The 21,443-nt window shown below is 46.8% G+C and overlaps 1 protein-coding gene and 1 pseudogene across 1 annotated transcript in view; both read left to right on the forward strand.

The window, feature by feature from the left end:
- The window catches only part of LOC147701694 (T-cell-interacting, activating receptor on myeloid cells protein 1-like), a 125,265-nt gene that overhangs the window by 69,735 nt on the left and 34,087 nt on the right, over positions 1-21,443 (forward strand). The window lies entirely within an intron of this gene.
- Positions 777-2,463, forward strand: LOC147701695 (28S ribosomal RNA; annotated as a pseudogene).

The raw sequence follows: 21,443 nt of genomic DNA on the forward strand, positions 1-21,443 counted from the left end.
TGCCATGCCTCCTGATCGCTGTCATCTAATACGGGGCACCTGAAGTAGCTGCAATGAGCCAGATCTTAACAGGTGAGATGGAGTTTATCTTACTAGTCTGTCCTGGAGATACCGAGGGCCTTGACCCTGAAGCCCGCCGAAAGTGAGGCAACAGATCTTGAAAAACGCCCTTTGTTTAATCGGCAGCCAATGCAGCTGACGTAGCAGTGGTCGAGATGTCCTACTGTGATGAGTAGGAGGGCCATTGTGGTGTGCACAGAAGCCTGGGACAAGGGCCCAGATGGAGCTGCTGCAGTTGCAAATCCTAGTGGTAGTAGCAAATATTCAAATGAGAACTTTGAAGGCCGAAGAAGAGAAGGGTTCCATGTGAACAGCAGTTGAACATGGGTCAGTTTTCCTAGAAGATGGGCAAATGCCATTCGGAAGGGACGGTCAATGGCCTCCAATGCCATCAGCTGACCGAAAGGGAGATGGGTTCAGATCGCCCACCCTGGAGTGGCAGTGATGGGCGCCCTCCTGGCGTACAGTGTGGTAACACAAACAATCCCAAATACGCTTGTGGGAACCCTGGGGGAGAGCGCTCTTTTCTATGTGAAGGGCAGCACACCCTGGAATGGGTTCACCCCATGAGAGTGGCGTGAGCATTGGAACGCGATGTGGTTCTGGTGGCAGCCATTGAATAATCTCGCTGGTCTCCAGGGGAGATACTGTAAATATTGTGCTGGGCCATACTCATATTTGCTGCAGGTCTCCAAAGTAAACCACCTCTGGCATGTTGGATCTATGTAGATAAGGGAGTTCGGCAAGTCAGATCCATAATTTCGAGATAAGAATTGGGTCTAAGGACTGGGCCGGTTGGTTTGGGGTGCTACACGAGGCTGGAAAAGTGTGGCCTCTGCGGCGACGGCGACTTTGGCCATGAGCTGGGCCCTTCCTATGGATTTCCCCAGCTGCAGTGGTCGTCTCTTCCCGTGCCCCTACCTGGGGTGTATGGTCGGTGTTCTGCCTTGGCTGGTGCCTAGGAGCTGACAAATGTTGCAGACCAGGGATATCAAACTGTTTAATTAAAACAAAGTATTAAGAAGGCCCAAGGCGATGTTGGCGCAATGTGATTTTTTTCCAGTGCTCTGAATGTTAAAGTGAAGAAATTCAATGAAACATGGCTAAACTGCGGGTGTAACTATGACTCTCTTAAGGCTATCTGATATGTGATTCATGTTCCTGCAAGGACAGCTTTAAGCATCGCTGTACTCCAGAACAATAGTTGTGTTGTTGAAAGCAAGTCTGATTTGACGCTGATGGGCAGCAATAACAACGCAGAATTAGCCTCTGCATGTTGGTCCAAGAATAGCCAAATGCATTGTCATTTATTAGTGATGTGCATGAATGGATGAATCAGATCCCCACTGTCCCTAGCTACTATCTAGCGAAACCATGGCCAAGGGAATGGGCTTAGCACAATCAGTGGGGAAAGCAGATCCTGTTGAGTGTGACTCTAGCCTATCATTCTGAACATACATGAGAGGTGTAGGATAAGTGGGAGGCCCTCAGGCTGCCAGCTATACCACTGCTTTCATAGTTTTGTGACCTAAGTGGTGAGGTGGGGGAGGCAAACCCTGTGGGGCTCTTGCTTCGCGCACCAAGCGCCTGGCTCCTTCAAGGTGCAACCCACTCCATGGACAGTGGCAGGTGGGGAATTTGATTGGGGCAGTACACCTGTCAAACAATAAGGCAGGTGTCCTGTGGTGAGCTCAGGGAAGACAAAAATATACCGCATAGCAGAAGGGCAAAAAGCTAAAGCTCACTGGATCTCAATTTTCAGTCTGAATACAGACCTTGAGAGCAGGGTCTTACGATCCTGCTGACTTTTCGGGTTTAAAGTAGGAGATGTCAGAAAAGTTACCACATGGATGGCTTGTGATGGCCAAGCATTGATCCTTCGATGTCGGCTCTTTCTATCATTATGAAGTAGAATGGATTGTTCACCCACTATTATGGGACATGAGCTGGGTTTAGACCGTCGTGAGACAGGTTAGTTTTAAACTACTGATGATGTGTTGTTGCAATAGTAATCGTGCTCAGTACGAGAGTAACCACAGGGATCAGACATTTGATGTATATGCTTGGCCGAGGAGCCAAAGGGGCAAAGCTATCATCTGTGTCATTATGACTGAATGCCTCTAAATCAGAATCTGCCCTAAACATTAACAATACTGCAGTGTTGTGGAGCCTAAGATGGCCTGAGATAGCAGGCTTCTGGGCTGGTGCATAGAGCCGCTTGATTGGGAACTGGAGCATGGATGGAAGGGGGCTGCCTCCATCGCTCTTAGTGCACCACATGTTCGTGGGGTACTTGATACTAAATCATTTGTAGATGACCTGCTTCTAGGCCAGGGTTTTCTTAATTAGCAGAGCAGATACCTTGCTGTGATTTATTAAATTTCATCCTCTGAGCCAAGCTTTTGTTTCAGTCTGTGGACACCCGTGCTGCCCCAGGGTCCACCTGCCACCAGGCTGATGGAAGGGAAAGGGTGCAAGCCCATGGGAAGCTGCCTCCATTATGAGGAGGGCAGCATAGGCAACTCCCCCTCTAGCCCTGCACCGGCAGGTGCAGGGATGGTGGCATAATCTTTTTAAGGTCAGCAGAGTAACCAGATGGCCAGAGCGGGCATCAGTGGAGTCGCCTGGAGGCAAGACGCTGGTCGGTGGCTCGAGGAAGATCCCTCCTGAACACTGGCCTTATCACTGTGGCCTGGGCACTCTGGTCGTTATGTTGGCCCAAGACAGATGACCTGCCGGTGGCTGTCCAACCAGATGACTGGTTAGTGGCTGGCTGACATAATGAGCGGGTCGACCAGTGCAGCTAACTCTGACTTGTCTCTTACCCCTAGGTTCTGTAAGCCTCCACTTAATGAGGGCTTAATAGTTAAGGAAAAATGGCTTGACAAGCAGGCCCATGGGGACATGGGAGGAGGTTGGCTAGGAGCATAACCATCCTTACCTCCCCAAGCTCAGACACCAGGAAGGTAGAACACATTGACCCAGGGCACGCTTAGCCTAAGGACAGGAGTTGCAGTCCGTATCAAGGGCATGGTGCCTCCAGAGTGGAGTGGAGCAGAGACGGAACCCAACGTGAAGGCCCAATCAGCTCCCTGGGCGGGGTGGCGATTGATCGAGGGGAAATCTGGGGCTCCTGCAAGCAGAATAGATTCCATATTCCCCTGTGAGAGGTGGGAGAAGCCATGGCTTTCACCTGTGGGGCCTGATCCCCGTAGGCCAGGTTCCAGGCACCTGGTACAGTCACCTTCCCTACTCTGGCCAGGGTGGCATTGGACACTGTATGAGTCTGGGGCTCCTGCAGGCAGAACATCCCCCTTAATACCCATGTTCAAAGTGCAGTCCCTGCAGGCTAGTGGTGCCAGCCAGCAGGCAGTGCTTCCTAGGGAGTGTGGCGCCCCACCCCCAAGGTTTTGCCAGGTTTCAAGATGTCCACCGATTAAAGTGTCAGCTTCATCTGGGCAAAACCATCACCAGTGACAATTCCTTCTCACGGCTGATCCAACCAACGGACGAGTATGGGTGTGCCAACTCAGTGAACCATGTCACCAGTCCAGCCTTTCTAATTTGAATAACTATGGAAATAAAATGAATTTCCCTCTTTATTAATGTTAAAGTAAAGCTTCTATGTGCACTCCTAAAAGCCAAGTGTGGAACAGAGATGGAATGCTAATTCCTGTAATTATTAAATGTGTGACCATCAAACAGTTATTGGGTCAGTAGTCATGCCAACATATTGTGCTAGTCCCCATGCCCTCATCAACTGCTATTGCCTAAAAATCATTCCATTGCAGTAACACGTAGTCAGTCATCTGTGTGAGGATATAGATACCCTAGAAAGAGCAACCATGTCTTTAAAATGTGCATTCTGGCTGCTGCCTTAACGCCTTGCATGCTGCGGACGGCCCCCGGCCGTCACACGTCACAGTGGGTCTGTGCGGAGGACGGCCAGGGGCCAGGGGCCGTCGGAACCCCGCCTACTCTTCATTTTGCCCACACAGCGTGAAAATTCACGCAGCGCGCAAGGGGTTATTAGACAGTTTGCAACACCTGCAAACTTGTCAGTCTTGACAAAGGATTTAGGACAGATGTACAAACATTAGGAATACCGATTTCCTAATCGCTATTCTTGATGTATGAAACTCATTGAGTTTCATTTAGAGATTATTTCTAGGCCGCAAATTGACTTATCTCGAATATTAATGAGGTAGGTCGCAGTTTACAACCCATTAGGAATCACAGCCATCACAAGGATGGTGGCCTGCTGAGGTCAGCAGACCACCATGTCTGTGATTGCTTTTTAATAAAGGATTTGTTTTTCAATGCAAACCGTTTTCCTTAAAGGAATATGTTTAAAAATAAAAAAGAAATCCTTGAAGTTTAATTTTTAAGAATAGGCAGTGGTCTGTGGGACTACTGCCTGCTCTTAAAACATATTTTTATTTACATTCTCAATGGAGAAGGGGGACTTTGGGACCCCTTTCCTATATGCAAATGTATTACCACCAGTTTTAAATGGGTGGTAAAGTATTACCGATTTGCAATAGTAATACATACCATACCAATTCAGTATTTGGAAGGGATGCCCTAAACACACTCCTTGAAACACTCCCCTTGAAACAATAACATTGAACATTCTGTACAGGTGCAAGTGAGGGACACATCCTTCATGGCACAGCATTCTTTGGTTGAACGAAAGCAATCACTGAAAAGGGGAAGAAGCAGACAAAAAGCACAGGAAAGGGTGCATCTCCCCTTACAGTGATATAATATGATAAAAACATTTAATATAGGGCACAAATCAATCCTGGAGGAGTATCTCGGCCAGTCACGGCTCGAGCAGGTAAGAGTAGTGGGGCCCTGTGGGGGGATTTCGACAGACGACCACTAGGAAAAATTAATTATTTATTTATTCCTCTTGGTCATCTGTCATAATCCCCTCACCCAGCCCCACTGCCTCACTGCTTTTACCTGCAGGAGCCATGGCTGATCTTGGCGCTGCATTGCTTGGAGAGAGGGGGCGGTGGGGGGGGGGGGGGGGGGGGGGGGGTTCTAACATAACCAAGTCTTAAGCCCCTTTCTGAAGGAGGTAAAGTCTGAGCGGAGACTAGGGGTGAGTTTGTTCCAGTGATAGGGGGCAGTGTAGGAGAACGATCTACTCCCCTGTTTTGAGGTCCGTATGCGAGGGATAGCCAGAAGCGAGTTATCCGAGGACCTGAGGCATCTGGAGGGCTGATAGGGTTTTAATTCAGTATACAGATATGCTGGGTGGGATTTCTGAAGTGCCTTATGTGTCAGACAACAATTTTTAAAGATGAGGCGTTGTCAGATTGGAGGCAATTGAAGCTTCCAAAGTATAGGGGAGGAGGGCGAGAGAGAAAGAGGATTTCACATTAGCTGAGCAGCAGTGTCTGGACCACTTGCAACTTGGACAGCAGGGTATCATTTACTGATAGAGACGTATCAAGAGAGAGAGAGAAAGGACTAGATAGCTAGTCCTTGTCCCTGTGGGATTATACGTATCAACAAAAAAGACTAGCTATATATGACTTTATGGTTTAGACTCCGACTAGTTTTGTCAGTTGGCACCTTATAGGTGTGTTCATGAAGCCCTCACCCACCAACCTAGTTGGTGGCATGCTTCATCTTCGGGCCCTGGTGCAAGTTAAAAAGGTGGATTAGTGTAATACAGACTATGTGTGATCAGAAAGGCTGGTCAACCCCTTGTCGCTTCAATCCAGGAAGCATTGGCTGATAATTCACAGCGTATGCATGAGATGGGAATCCCCCTCTCACACCTAGAAAAACACCTTAGCGAGTGTAACACATAGTCTGTATTACACTAATCCTCCTTTTTAACTTGCACCAGCACTCGTTTAATAGGTCCTGAGGAAAGCCAGATTAATCCTAAGGCACTGGCTGAAACATGTCGACCAATAATGGATGTTGGAGGTCGTAACTCACCACCAAACATCCTCTTGCCTTATTTTAACCGCTGACGGCGGCCCAGTTATTAAAGTTTAATTTACCCTTGGGTACTGGGACCTCCGCCAAGCCTTTTTAACTGTCACTTCACAAAACCCCAACACTGAACTCTCAGTAATATAAAAGCTCTGCTGTAATCATGGTTTGTAGCACACCTGGGACACATTAGGTGTTACTGGGTGGGCCCGATGATGAAGCAGCCACCAACTAGGTTGGTGGGTGAGGGCTTCATGAACACACCTATAAGGTGCCAACTGACAAAACTAGTCGGAGTCTAAACCATAACGTCATATATAGCTAGTCTTCTTTGTTGATACATATCATTTACTGATGTCAGCAAAGCATTTTAATGTCCAGGTGGCTGGTGATAAGAGCCTGGACAAGCGTTTTGCTAGCGCTGTCAGGAAACCAATAGAGGGCATTTTTAAGGAGCTTCATAGTGGGAAAGAAGGTGCCGCAGGTGGCATTAACTTAATCTTTCATGGAGAGTGATTGATCTAACTTCACTTCAAGATTTTTTTCTGACTGCTTAGGTGAAGGGGCAGGGCCGAGTACAGAAGGCCACAGGTCAGCAGACCCGAGATCAGTTCCAAAAAGCATTATCTTTCTCTTGTTGCTGTTCAATTGGAGATAGTTGCTAGTCATCCAAGCAGCTACTTACATCATGCAGTTAGCAAATTTGCTTTTCAATTTGTCTGGATCAGGCCAAATGTAACAACGAGTTAAGTATCATCTGCATATGACACGATCTCCACACCACAGGCTCTACTGATCTGGGCAAGTGACGCTATGTAGATATTAAAGTGCTTTGGGCTTAGGCACGAGCCCTGGGGCACTCCCTTGTTGAGTTGCATCAAACTTGACTTGAAGGAGTCCAAGCAGACTTATTGCGTTCGATTTGTAAGGAAGTCGCAGAGCCAGTGTAACTCCTTACCATGCAGCCCAGCCTCGTGAAGCCTGTGGAATAGAATTAAATGGGAGACCGTATCAAATGCGGCTAATAGATCCAACAGCACCAGCATAATTCGGGTACGTAGCCGTATCTCAACAGCGCCTGCAATTATCGAACACAGCCAACAGTGCATAAGAAAACAAATGTAAAGCATAAACAAAACTAAAACATCCAGAAGAATATTATTTGTTTAGACAACTGTGATTCACACACAAAATATTTACAGAATCTGAGACCCTCTTTGATGGTAGCTGAACAAACCCGAACCATGGGGAAAACAATAGGTGAAGAAGCTCATTCTAACTGCTGCTTAAATGCTCTGTAATGTACTGTGAGGTCAATTACCATATAAGTTTGAGTTTTGGACCTTAGAATGGAGATAACATAACAGCAGCGCCTGTTTCTTCTTGTTCAGATGCGTGACACAACCTTAGAATGTGCACTATTTGCCCTCACATTTTGCACCAGCTTTGACCTGGCAAGCCCCACTATGCTATGCGATTTTCACCCGCACTGCAATCCCAACTCAGGCGCAAACAAGAGCTTGAGCCTAAATTATCCAGCATTGAATCTTTGATAGATTCAAATGCTTGAATCATCCCTGCCGTCGAGGTGGGAGTCTCACTGTAAAAATAAATATATAAATATATACAGCAGTAGTAAAACATATTATAACAAGATGTAATGGACTGCCCAGTCACTGCAGTAGTCCAGCTTTCTCCTTTTGTAAAAAGAACCAAAGTTGAAACACAGACAATCAGGCTCTTGCACTCTTTAGAACACTCCACAGGGAGGCAAGTCCCTCAGATTTTCTACAGCACGTGATGTGACAGGGAGTCTCCCTGAGCACTGCGCAGTTTTCTCTACAATCTGATGGATTTTGTGAGTACAGAATGTCTGATACTTCTAAAAAAAGATTATTCAATCCTTGTGGGTCGTTGTTGGAAGAAGAAGCTGCAGCTTGAAGACCCCCACAAGGATTGAATTTACTGCCTTTACCCTGCTCATAAAGTTAAGGACTAAGGCCCACATGCATCAATCTCGGCTTTTGCGACTTCTAAATTGCGATAAAAAGCGATTCGCAATTTAGAAGTCCCAAAAGCCTATGCATGATTATTTTTAAAATATTTATGCAATTCGGTAGAAATCGCTATTTCTACCGAATCGCATAAAAAATGCGATTTTGAAATTGCGAATTCGCAATTCCCATTCATTCCTATGGGCCAAAAGGCCCATAGGAATGAATAGGAATTGCGAATTCGCAATTTCAAAATCGCAAATCCTGATTGCATTTCAAGGGTGGTGAGGGGGGTTCAAATGAACCCCCCCTGCACCCCTGAAATGTATTTTTCGCATCATGTTGCACACACACATGTCCTAAGGACATGTGTGTCCGTAACATGAATGCTTTTTAAATGCGTTTTTTGTGTTAATTACACTTTTTGCAAATTTACCGAGTAGTTCAACTACTCGGTAAATTTGTCCCTCTAATTGCGAATTCACAATTTCAAAAGTATTCATGCATTGCTTTTAGGAAATCGCAAATTTGCGATTTCCTAAAAGCAATCGCATTTTTGGAAATCGCAAAAATGTTGCGATTTCAAAAAATGCTTGATGCATTCCAAAAAGCATTTTTGGAATCGCAAACGGCCGATTTTAAGGAATCGCACCGTTTGCGACTCCAAAAATGCTTGATGCATGTGGGCCATAGGATTTGCAGGACCTTTTCCTCTAAAACCTTAAAGGACAGGGAAGGCATATTACTTATTTGGCTGGATAAGCTAAAATCAAGAACCTCTGTGGTGTCTGATGATGAAGGCAATGGTAGTTGTCAGGCATCAGTCCAGCTAACTAAGAAAAGGGACAGGTCTGAAGAATCTCCTGAGAGATTTAAAAAAATCTTCAAAAAAGTCCCATCATGATGCTTTACACTCAGCCTCTAAAAAGGGAAGCTGCCATTCTCTTCTGAGGAGAAATCTGGGGAAAAGGCTACTTCAAAAATACAAATAACACAAATGGGAGAGAGAGACGGGGTGGATTTGTACTCCCTTAATAGCTTTGTATAAACAAAGAGAATCCATAGAAGGGTATTCTTTAAATACCCCTCACACACCAAAAGGACTCTTTTTTGACACCAAGGGTCCTTTTGGTGTTTGAGGGGTATTTAAAGAACACTGTGTGCTCCCCACCATTGTAGGGAACACCCAAACACCCTTCTGTGGATTCTCTTTGTTTATTCAAATACTTCAAAAACACCCCAAAAAGCTTCCTTCAAACAGCCTAAGACTCTGTCAGAGTCTGTCAGAACCACCTCGTTATAGGAATAGGCTTCGTCGATGCCAAAACTGCCCCTGACCTGGTCGACGCTTACATCGTCGACGAACTCATTGACAAAAACTGTGCCATCGTCGACGAGAATCTCTTCGCCCTTGGCTACTTCACCGTTGACGGTGCCACCGACGACGACAGTCTCTCCTCCATTGGCGTCTTCTCCGTCAGTGACACTTTCTTTGGCGACGGTGCCTCCCTCGTCGACGCTCCCACCGTCAACGACGACGACCACTGTATCAACATCGACAACATCGTCAGCGATAGTCCTACCGTCAACAGCCTCGACGACGACTACGTCACTGTTGACGACGGTCATGTCGACACTCATCTCGTCTATGCCGCAACGGAGAAGGCCTTCTTCTTTGCAAGTAACACAAATATTATCTTCCAGGTTCTCATCCACAATCCCGCGGACAAGGGGGTTTTGTCAGGACCCTTCATATATATACCCTCTGCCTCCTAGCCAATTCCTGGAGGAATATGAGGATGATGGCCTGTTCAGTCCAGCTTGCAGCCTCTCATAAACTACACGTAAAATTCCAGGATGAGGAAGACAAAGATGATAATTATGGCACACATCATCAACCTATTGAAAGGCGTCAAGTTTTACCACCGCGTCAAAGAACCTATGGTTGAAATGCCTGTGGCATTAGTGCAGGACTTGACAGCTATGCTGCAGGACCACAATACCTGTTATCCTACTGCAGCAGGTTTTATTCAAAGACAACCCTCTCCTTCGCCTGCTCTAGATTCTTCAGGACCTTCAATTCCCACGACGGAAACTCAGGATCTTTTGCCTGTGCCGCAATTCCAGAGAGTGCAGGATGATGACAACCAGACCGTCGCTGAGGAAGGTGAACTTCCAAAGACACCTACTGCAGTCGATGAGTGGGATGATTATTTAATTCCAACACCTTCTCCACCGGCTCCTCATGCAATTGATTATCCTCCAGAGGACATTGGGGGTTTTCATATGGAAGGAGCTGCAAACCGTGCTTGTTAAGCAGACAGCCTGCTTTTTATATGATTTCAAAGACCAAAACAGGAAATCTGTCTGTGCTATTCCCATCACTGACCGTATTTGGGAAGAGGGCGTTAAAATTATGAAGAACCCTTTCTCAGTACCTGCAATTCTTCCTAGAATTTACAAGAATTACAAGACCCCAGGCCTCTGCATGCCTGACTGAACAACCTAAACCAGATTCGGTGATTTCCCAAGCTGCACAACAGAGGTCGAGAAATACTTCAGTGCCTATAACTGCACCACCTGATAAAGATGGAAAAAGATTAGATAACATTGGAAAAAGATTTATCACCATGGCAGGTGCTACTGTGCGTGCTGCAAACTCTTTGGCAATTTTGGGAAGGTACAACACCAAATGTGGTCTGATGTTGCTCCATACCTTGAGTTTTTGCCGGATGACAAGAAACAAGAGGCAAGGAAAATTTTCCTTGAAGGGGAAAGAGCAGCATCTGAGATAATTGACATCTCCATGGACTTGCCTTCCTTTGGTTTTAGGGAGCTAGCTTGGGCAGCAGTCCTCCGTCACCAAGGATGACTTGAGTCTACAACATTTCGGGATGAGGTGCAGAGCAATAGCCTAGATATGCCATTCAATGGTGATGCACTGTTTGGCAAACACATTGACGATGCCTTGCAGGAAATAACAAGCATTTGCAATGCAATAGGTCTCGCAGCATTAAAGTTTGAGTTACTGGCATTGTAAATGACAATGCTTTGCATTAATTTATTTTTTATTTTGCAATTGGTATATAAACATTGTTTGTGAGTGGTTAGCTGTTGGTAACAGACACCCTCACAGACCTAGAGCACTGCACAGCTCATATAATTGAATATGCACTGAAATCGGAAGTCTGCAATGCTGATTGAATGCCTAGGGCCCAGGGTCCATGCACACCTGATGTGCAGCCGAGGCCTACCTTACAGAGGGCCCCACAGAAATTAATCAGTGATGCCACAGGCCATGGTGCCAAGTAACCCGAGAGCAAACAATGTGTCACATGAGTGGATGCCTGTCATCAGCTGTGGCCCAGCACCACACTGGCACGAAATACAGCACGCAGGCCTAGAATTCGGCATGGCCTATTTTGAGAATCACTATGCATCCAATCAGCGGTGCTAAGAGTCACAGAAAAGCAGCTTTGGCATGCTGGGGAAAAGCCCTATGAAGTTAAACTCACACTTTGTTTTGCTTTTTGCAGATTTATATAGCACAAACTCAACCTGAAGGTGTTGCTAGGCACCGGGAGATTAAGTGACTTGCTCAGAACCACAGGATGTGGAGTCCAAGACGAGGCTCGAACCCGGTAACCCAGCTCCAAGGTCAGCAGCTCCGCCCGTTATGCCACATCCTGTTTTTACTGCAGCGTCCACGCACACATTATAAGAAGCAACTAACTTCATGTACAAAACGCACATTGTATTTAGGAACGAGTGCAAGTTGCAAAAACTTATTTTGCGGGTTAAGAAACTTTTATTGTTGTTTTGCTCATACCAGAGTTCATCCACCCCAAAAACAGACCCAAGAGTGCTCCACTCTCCACAAATCCTCATCGTCGAAGCCAGGAGCAACCGAGCCCCACTTCCCTCTCCAGCCCACCTTAGACATATCCACGCTCTATCGATTTCCTAGAATAGCTTTAAAAAGCAAAACTGTCCAATTCTGTTCAATATTTTTCTGGCGTGCCTTATTTTTTTCTTCTAACGAACTAGACTAGCAATTCGTTCTGTGATGTCATTTGACAGTGTCCATGCTCTAACGGTATGGTTGGGCCAACATTATTCTAATGTTGGCTACCGCGACCCCCACCCACATTCAAGACTATGAGATGCCTGGTTGTTGATGGAAGCTCATGGGTGGTCATGTATTCAGGGCTCCTTAGCTACATTCCTTGTGGAGAAGCTGGCCACGTTTCTTCTTCTTCTAATATATGTGCAGTCCCACATAAGCAGGATAAAAACAATAGGTAAAAAGGAAATTATGTAAAAAAAAATATTAGAAAGCAATTCGAAAACACATACAGTAGGGAAGTGGACATATATATAAGTTTTCTAATTGCAAATATGTTTATCATTTTCTTTTTACCCAGTGTTTTTTATAAATTGTTGTATAGTCTTACAGAGCACACTCCATCTTCCCACAAAAACAGGCCTATTCATGGCTACCTCCACCAGACTTACTCACAGGCATACCCATAGGTAATTCTTTCACATAGTATCTCCCAAGCAAAGGGACAACCCGGTAACCTAACTCCAAGGTAGGCAGCTCCGCCCGTTATGCCGCATCCAGTTTTTACGGTACAAAAGGGGGTGGTGATGGACGGAGCATCTGAATCAATCAAACACTCACACCCAGTCAAAAGATCTGGGTTTAATCCATCACCATTCTTTAGCCCACTCTGCCACCCGAGTTCAGACATGGCTATATGCAAATCAGTCTGACCCTGTGCCTCATGGGAACAGTCCAGCCCGAACTGCCAAGCCATGTCTTCCCTGGACCGGAAACAAGCTTCCGAGGACCGGGTGTGAGTGTTTGATTGTTTCAGATGCTCCGTCCATCACCACCCCCTTTTGTACCGCTTTTGGCCGCCATAAGTGTGGCAGGGTATGCTCAGACGTGAGTTCCTTGCTCACTTTGCCACTTGATTCAAGCAAGCCAGGCTGAAGACGGCTGGAATGCCAGAACCCGGTCCTCGGAAGCTTGTTTCCGGTCCAGGGAAGACATGGCTTGGCAGTTCGGGCTGGACTGTTCCCATGAGGCACAGGGTCAGACTGATTTGCATATAGCCATGTCTGAACTGGGGTGGCAGAGTGGGCTAAAAAACGGTGATGGATTAAACCCAGTTCTTTTGACTGGGTGTGAGTGTTTGATTGATTCAGATGCTCCGTCCATCACCACCCCCTTTTGTACCACATCCAGTTTTTACTGCAGCGTCCAGGCACAAATTACAAGAAGCAGGCCCAGGTGGGATCCTGCTCCAAGACAGATTTACCTTTCTCGCGCTCCACATAGCCTTCCCTCACCGCACACTCAATGGAGTTTTCCTCTTCTCTGGAGCACCCCAGATAGACAGGTCTAGTGGTGTTTCCCCCAGCAGAGACCCCCCCCCCCCACATGTCTAGTGATATTCCTTTGCACCAGAGCTCTTCTCATACTCACAAAACTCCTGACACAGCACCGAAGGTTGCCCCGTCCCTGCACCCCATTAAAACAGGTCCAGGGCCTCTCCTCCAGAGGGTTTCCTCGATATCCGGCCTGTCCCATTCTTCTCAGGGTGCCACTCGATGTAGCTTCCCCGAGCTGCAGTGAAATTTAACGAGGCAGTGTCGGCCGTTTGGTATGGGGCACCCACTCCCAGATCCATTAGTGCAAAGTGCTCCCCCTGCACCAGGGAAATGCTCAGCAGTGACTAGCAGGAACAAAAGGCGCTGAGCAGGCGTGTAGGGACAGGGTGTGCAGAGCAGTGCAGGGTGCAGCCGCTTCTGCACAAAACCCCAGCTACTGTCACTAACCCTCAACAGCTGACCCAACACTTATTATTAATAACAGACACGGGTTCGAATCCCAGCAGGGCCGACTCAAATTTCTTTCCGATTTAGTTAATAATTGTGATTAATGTTATAGTTTTCATAAAGTACAGTTGATAAATGCAGGTGCAATAAAACCATAATTTGCTGACATCATACTGCTCCAAACTGGCCATCCGAATTTAAAAAGTCCAACATAAAAAAGGGTTCAACATGCAAAAAATATATATATCTCATAATATTAGGAAATATTTGCTAGAACATAACACATCACAGACTGAATTCTCTCTTCCTAATGCAATGATCAGAGCAATCATTCATCCAGACAAGACGTGAGTGAAACCGAAACCTTCCGTGGGGCGGGACTTCCGTCTTCGGAAGCCCGCGCACGCACCCACGGAGTGCCATGGAGAGAAGCCGTGCTGGTGACGTGGGGCTCCCGTGCCCAAGGGAGAGCCCCGCGGAGGCTGCAGAAGTCCAGAATGGTGGTAAGTGGGGCTTAGTTGTAGGGGGGTGCGCTTATGTGTGTGTGTGCGCGCGCGTGTGTGTATGTGTGCGGCGGGGGGGTCTCTGTATGTGTGTGTGCGTGTGTGTAGGTGCGCTAGTGTGTGTGTCTCTGTGTGTGCACATGCGTACAGAGGGAGGTGTGGCTGTGTGTGTGCTGGCGCTTTCTAGGAGACAGGAGCTGGCCACAGCGTGCGCATTCACGCGTGCGCGGCCTGCTCCGATCGCCGATTTTAGGATGCGCGCAGCCAGCTCCTGTCTCCTGGAAAGCTGAGTCGCTGACTATAGGTATCTGGCGAGACTGCGCTTACGCGCGGTTAAACGCCACGAGACCTAAAAAAGGATATGGATACTGCTAAAGCCTTAGGTACACTTCAGTACAGGAAAACACCTTTTCGAGGCGCTCGTGGTAGAAGGGCTTACTCCTATCTTGGGTGCTACCAAAAATACCAGCCCCAAACTTATAAATACAGATAAGGATACCAAGCTTACAATCATATAGAGCCCCCCTGCTACCACTTACACCAGACAGCAAAATAGGAGAAAACAGCCTCCTCATGTCAGAGACAATACAAACAAGCATTTGCAATGCAATAGGTCTCGCATTTACGCGAGTTTGAGCTAATAACATTGCAAATAACATTGCCTTATATTTTTGTTTTTGTTTTAAAAACATAAATAAAAGGCATTGTCCTTTACAATGCCAATAGCTTAAACTTGTGTAACTGCGAGACCTATTGCATTGCAAATGCTTGTTCCATTTGCGGACGTTAAGTCTTGTTGACTCAATTATAAAACGTGACTACAAGTCCCAGCATTAAAATGAAAAACCTGGACTGGAGTTCACACCGCGCACAGACCTGCAAACGAGGCAGGTGTGATGCAGTTTGAGGTCTAAGACTCGCGACCAAGAACTGGTGACACAGAAGGATGGATTAAAGACACTGGATAGTGATTTTCTCAAATTGCCATTGATATTTAATTTGTTAGTGAAATTAGAAGGTGAATATCCTAACATACCAAACTTTGAAACTTCATGGTGCCTGGTTCAGAAGTAAATTCTTCGCATTTAATAGTATGTGTGGCATTTGTATAGAGCTACCTTAACAAAAGAGTTCGCTGTTAGTCTAGTCTTAACACTAGAACACGGGATGGGACCAAATGGCTCAGCTAGGAGTAAGCTTAGAATATTGATGCTTTGCAGGCTGCTATCGGGCCTACTTGCCCCCGAATTGGCTACTCCTGTAAATAGAATAGTCTGTGCGCATGGTTATCCACCCATTTGCTGCTTTAACAAAACTGTCTTCCTATTGGCTGCTCCGGTTACTAAACTAAGTGAGGAGAAATTCGAGGCGGTCGAGCTGGTCCCTTTTGAAAACAGGAGACAATGGGATGACCTTTCACACAGTAGCAGCAGGAGACTGCCATTGGCTTAAACAGGAGCCAATAGCCTATGGCAATGCTTCCACACAGAACACAATACCATGGGCCAGGTATTGTTAACATGCAGGAAGCCAGCGTCCATTCACGATAAATTAAAGTAATTGTTGGGAAAGAGAATACAAAAGAAAATTCTCCAACCATCATTCACACATGGCTTATTCTGCTGCTGCTACCGACAGCAAACATTAGCCATCAATACTCAAGGCCCCCAATTTCATGTGTTACAATTTTATTTATTTAGTGTGTTTTTATAAAGCGCAGACATTACCCGGAGAGCGCTGTAAATCAGACGTCAACAAGGCAAAAATGCACCCCTCCCCCCATTAATTTATGTTCAAAATACTTTCTCAAAGTCTCCCTCTGGCCTGCTTTCACATAGGGCATGCGCGTTTTAGTGGTGTAAGAGAAAGGCCCTTCTCCTGAAGTATTAAAACATGATGCACTGCAGGACTGTCGAGTCATCGCACTGCACCAAGCATCCCCTCCCCCCCTGGCCCCATCCCTGGGTGCGGTACTAGCCACTTGGGGAGGATTAACGATCCCATCCATGGCAGTGAAGTCTACAGCTGTGTGTGGGGGTGTAATACACGGGGTGTTTAATGGTGCCCATTGCATTCAATGGGCAGGTACTGATGATTGTCACTGTAGTGAAAGGTCAGCCAGGATCACTCACAGGATGTGTGGTAATTAGCACCCAGCATCAAAGTGAATGGAGTGGGAGCTCTGCCCCTGCCTGTCGGTGCATTGCGGGAAGGGGTGGGGAGGTTATTCTGTCATGTCATTAGAGGAGGTACTTCAGGGTGTGATGGGGGGGTGGTGCAATCACTCTGTCGTGGACGGATTTTGCCTTTCCGGGTGTCTCACGGTGAGTCAGTGTTAAGGTTGTGAAGGGTTGGGGGTGCAGGCCGGCAGGTGCGCTACTGAAGTCGGGACGGCGGTTCCTGCATGAAAAGCGTTGTGACCTGATGGGTTAGCCATGGACATGTGAGGTAGTGCCAGAGTCAAAGTGTCTGGCCCCGGTGCCACTGCGCCTGCTGCACTCTTGACAGCACCTTCTCCAGCTCACACCTCACTCGGTTTTTCAGGACTGGGCACCTGCACAGGGACTTACCTTACTCAAGTGTTTCAGGATGAGGTGGGCGCAGGATCAGGATTCCCTAAAGGTGTCCAAGGTGCGCGCACATGAAGATCAGTCCCTGGAGTGGGGTGAACAGACAGGGAACGCCGAGATGCCCATCCTCACCCTTCCAGGCACTCTGCTCATGGCAACTCCCAACATGCCAACTCACATGTCATTCAAAAGAAAGAACAAGCGCGTTCCTCGCTCTTAAAGGAGGCAGCATGGGGATGGGCAAGAGGAGGGGGCGAGTGAGTGAAAGCAATTCACTTGTAGGAACGTGCAGCGCCAGGAGCGTTAATTGCTCCCATATGGTGCCGCGCGTTCCCGCAAGTGAATCGCCACACGTGCACGCGTTGCCATTGAAGGCAATGGAACGCGTGCATGTCTTGGTTTAAAAGCTAAAGCGACGGCAAAAGGTCTTTTTACCTATTCAGCGCTTGCGCTCTGCGTAGACGAGACCTAAAAAGCAGTGACACCTCCCCAGCACCTGCAACAATTTGGCCACCCTTCAACCCAAGGACAAAAATATTTCGCTACATTTTGACCAATGGAAGAAAGTAACTTCAGACAAATTGGTCCTGTACATAGTAAAATGTGGTCATACCCTCGAATTTGTTATGCTACCTCTGCCCCATCCACCTCCTAAAGAAGCCTCCACCTCATCTCAGTTTCCTCAAAAAAGAAGCCAGAATTATGCTCCAAAAAGGAGCTATAGGAAGAGTTCCCCACTCGCAAATGGGAAGGGTTTTTATTCCTGTTTCTTTCTAATAAAGAAAATGTCGGGAGAGTGGAGGTCAATTCTAGTCCTAAGGAAATTTACGCATTTACGCGAGTTTGAGCTAATAACATTGCAAATAACATTGCCTTATATTTTTGTTTTTGTTTTAAAAACATAAATAAAAGGCATTGTCTTTTACAATGCCAATAGCTTAAACTTGTGTAACTGCGAGACCTATTGCATTGCAAATGCTTGTTCCATTTGCGGACGTTAAGTCTTGTTGACTCAATTATAAAACGTGACTACAAGTCCCAGCATTAAAATGAAAAACCTGGACTGGAGTTCACACCGCGCACAGACCTGCAAACGAGGCAGGTGTGATGCAGTTTGAGGTCTAAGACTCGCGACCAAGAACTGGTGACACAGAAGGATGGATTAAAGACACTGGATAGTGATTTTCTCAAATTGCCATTGATATTTAATTTGTTAGTGAAATTAGAAGGTGAATATCCTAACATATCAAACTTTGAAACTTCATGGTGCCTGGTTCAGAAGTAAATTCTTCGCATTTAATAGTATGTGTGGCATTTGTATAGAGCTACCTTACCAAAAGAGTTCGCTGTTAGTCTAGTCTTAACACTAGAACACGGGATGGGACCAAATGGCTCAGCTAGGAGTAAGCTTAGAATATTGATGCTTTGCAGGCTGCTATCGGGCCTACTTGCCCCCGAATTGGCTAATCCTGTAAATAGAATAGTCTGTGCGCATGGTCATCCACCCATTTGCTGCTTTAACAAAACTGTCTTCCTATTGGCTGCTCCGGTTACTAAACTAAGTGAGGAGAAATTCGAAGCGGTCGAGCTGGTCCCTTTTGAAAACAGGAGACAATGGGATGACCTTTCACACAGTAGCAGCAGGAGACTGCCATTGGCTTAAACAGGAGCCAATAGCCTATGGCAATGCTTCCACACAGAACACAATACCATGGGCCAGGTATTGTTAACATGCAGGAAGCCAGCGTCCATTCACGATAAATTAAAGTAATTGTTGGGAAAGAGAATACAAAAGAAAATTCTCCAACCATCATTCACACATGGCTTATTCTGCTGCTGCTACCGACAGCAAACATTAGCCATCAATACTCAAGGCCCCCAATTTCATGTGTTACAATTTTATTTATTTAGTGTGTTTTTATAAAGCGCAGACATTACGCGGAGAGCGCTGTAAATCAGACGTCAACAAGGCAAAAATGCACCCCTCCCCCCATGAATTTATGTTCAAAATACTTTCTCAAAGTCTCCCTCTGGCCTGCTTTCACATAGGGCATGCGCGTTTTAGTGGTGTAAGAGACAGGCCCTTCTCCTGAAGTATTAAAACATGACACGCTGCAGGACTGTCGAGTCATCGCACTGCACCAAGCATCCCCTCCCCCCCTGGCCCCATCCCTGGGTGCGGTACTAGCCGCTTGGGGAGGATTAATGATCCCATCCATGGCAGTGAAGTCTACAGCTGTGTGTGGGGGTGTAATACACGGGGTGTTTAATGGTGCCCATTGCATTCAATGGGCAGGTACTGATGATTGTCACTGTAGTGAAAGGTCAGCCAGGATCACTCACAGGATGTGTGGTAATTAGCACCCAGCATCAAAGTGAATGGAGTGGGAGCTCTGCCCCTGCCTGTCGGTGCATTGCGGGAAGGGGGGGGGAGGTTATTCTGTCATGTCATTAGAGGAGGTACTTCAGGGTGTGATGGGGGGGGTGGTGCAATCACTCTGTCGTGGACGGATTTTGCCTTTCCGGGTGTCTCACGGTGAGTCAGTGTTAAGGTTGTGAAGGGTTGGGGGTGCAGGCCGGCAGGTGCGCTACTGAAGTCGGGACGGCGGTTCCTGCATGAAAGCGTTGTGACCTGATGGGTTAGCCATGGACATGTGAGGTAGTGCCAGAGTCAAAGTGGCTGGCCCCGGTGCCACTGCGCCTGCTGCACTCTTGACAGCACCTTCTCCAGCTCACACCTCACTCGGTTTTTCAGGACTGGGCACCTGCACAGGGACTTACCTTACTAAAGTGTTTCAGGACGAGGTGGGCGCAGGATCAGGATTCCCTAAAGGTGTCCAAGGTGCGCGCACATGAAGATCAGTCACTGGAGTGGGGTGAACAGACAGAGAACGCCGAGATGCCCATCCTCACCCTTCCAGGCACTCTGCTCATGGCAACTCCCAACATGCCAACTCACATGTCATTCAAAAGAAAGAACAAGCGCGTTCCTCGCTCTTAAAGGAGGCAGCATGGGGATGGGCAAGAGGAGGGGGCGAGGGAGTGAAAGCAATTCACTTGTAGGAACGTGCAGCGCCAGGAGCGTTAATTGCTCCCATATGGTGCCGCGCGCTCCCGCAAGTGAATCGCTACACGTGCACCCGTTGCCATTGAAGGCAATGGAACGCGTGCATGTCTTTGGTTGAAAAGCCAAAGCGACGGCAAAAGGTCTTTTTGCCTATTCAGCGCTTGCGCTCTGCGTAGACGAGACCTAAAAAACAGTGACACCTCCCCAGCACCTGCAACAATTTGGCCACCCTTCAACCCAAGGACAAAAATATTTCGCTACATTTTGACCAATGGAAGAAAATAACTTCGGACAAATTGGTCCTGTACATAGTAAAATGTGGTCATACCCTCGAATTTGTTAAGCTACCTCTGCCCCATCCACCTCCTAAAGAAGCCTCCACCTCATCTCAGTTTCCTCAAAAAAGAAGCCAGAATTATGCTCCAAAAAGGAGCTATAGGAAGAGTTCCCCACTTGCAAATGGGAAGGGTTTTTATTCCTGTTTCTTTCTAATAAAGAAAATGTCGGGAAAGTGGAGGTCAATTCTAGTCCTAAGGAAATCAAACAAATATCTGCACAAAAAGTCATTCTGTATGGTCACTCTTCAGCAAATTCTGCAGCTCCTCAATCATGCAGATTTCATGATGACACTAGATCTGCAGGATGCATATTTCCACTTCCCTATCTATCCCAAACATCAAACGTTTCTCCGTTTTCACTGTGGCAGGTGCTCATTTTCAGTTCAGAGTTATGCCTTTTGGTCTTCTGTCAGCTCCAAGGGGTTTTACAAAATGTCTAGCTCCAGTTGTTGCTCAACTCAGGCTGCAGGGCCTGCAGCTGTTCCCTTACCTAGACGACTGGTTAATAAAAGCACCATCTTTTCGACAAGCCTCAACAGCAACATCGATTTGCCTTCAAATGTTTCCATCCCTGGGGCTATCTCTCAATTTCCAAAAGTCAGTTCTCCATCTGCCTCAAAGGACGCAGAGGCATATTATCAAGCACGGCGTTAACATTATCGCTGCTTTAGTGGCAGAAAACTGCTGCTAAAGCTGCTATAATGGACATTGATAATACGCCGTAGAGAATTCCAATAGAAGCCCATGTTCACACCAGAACATGGGCTTCTATGGGAATTCATAAGGGTGTATTATCAAGCCCATTATCGCCGCTTTAGCTGCAGTTTTCCTAGGCTAAAGCGGCAATAATGTTAATGCTGTTTCTTGATAATATGCCCCGCAATTTCTAGGGCCAGTTTTGGACACTATCCAAGACAAAGCATTCTTGTCCACAGAAAGGCAATCATACCTAATTTCTCTGGCAACAAAGTTAAGAGGAAGAAAGTTCGCTTCTGTGAGGCTGATAAAATCTCTTCTTGGAATGCTGTCCTCTGCAATCCTAATGGTACCTTACTCTTGTCCGAGACCTATACAAGAAGAACTAGACAACCAATGACTTCAGGTGA

The sequence above is a fragment of the Lissotriton vulgaris genome, chromosome 7 (genome assembly GCF_964263255.1).
Source record: "Lissotriton vulgaris chromosome 7, aLisVul1.2, whole genome shotgun sequence".
Classification (NCBI taxonomy): domain Eukaryota; kingdom Metazoa; phylum Chordata; class Amphibia; order Caudata; family Salamandridae; genus Lissotriton; species Lissotriton vulgaris.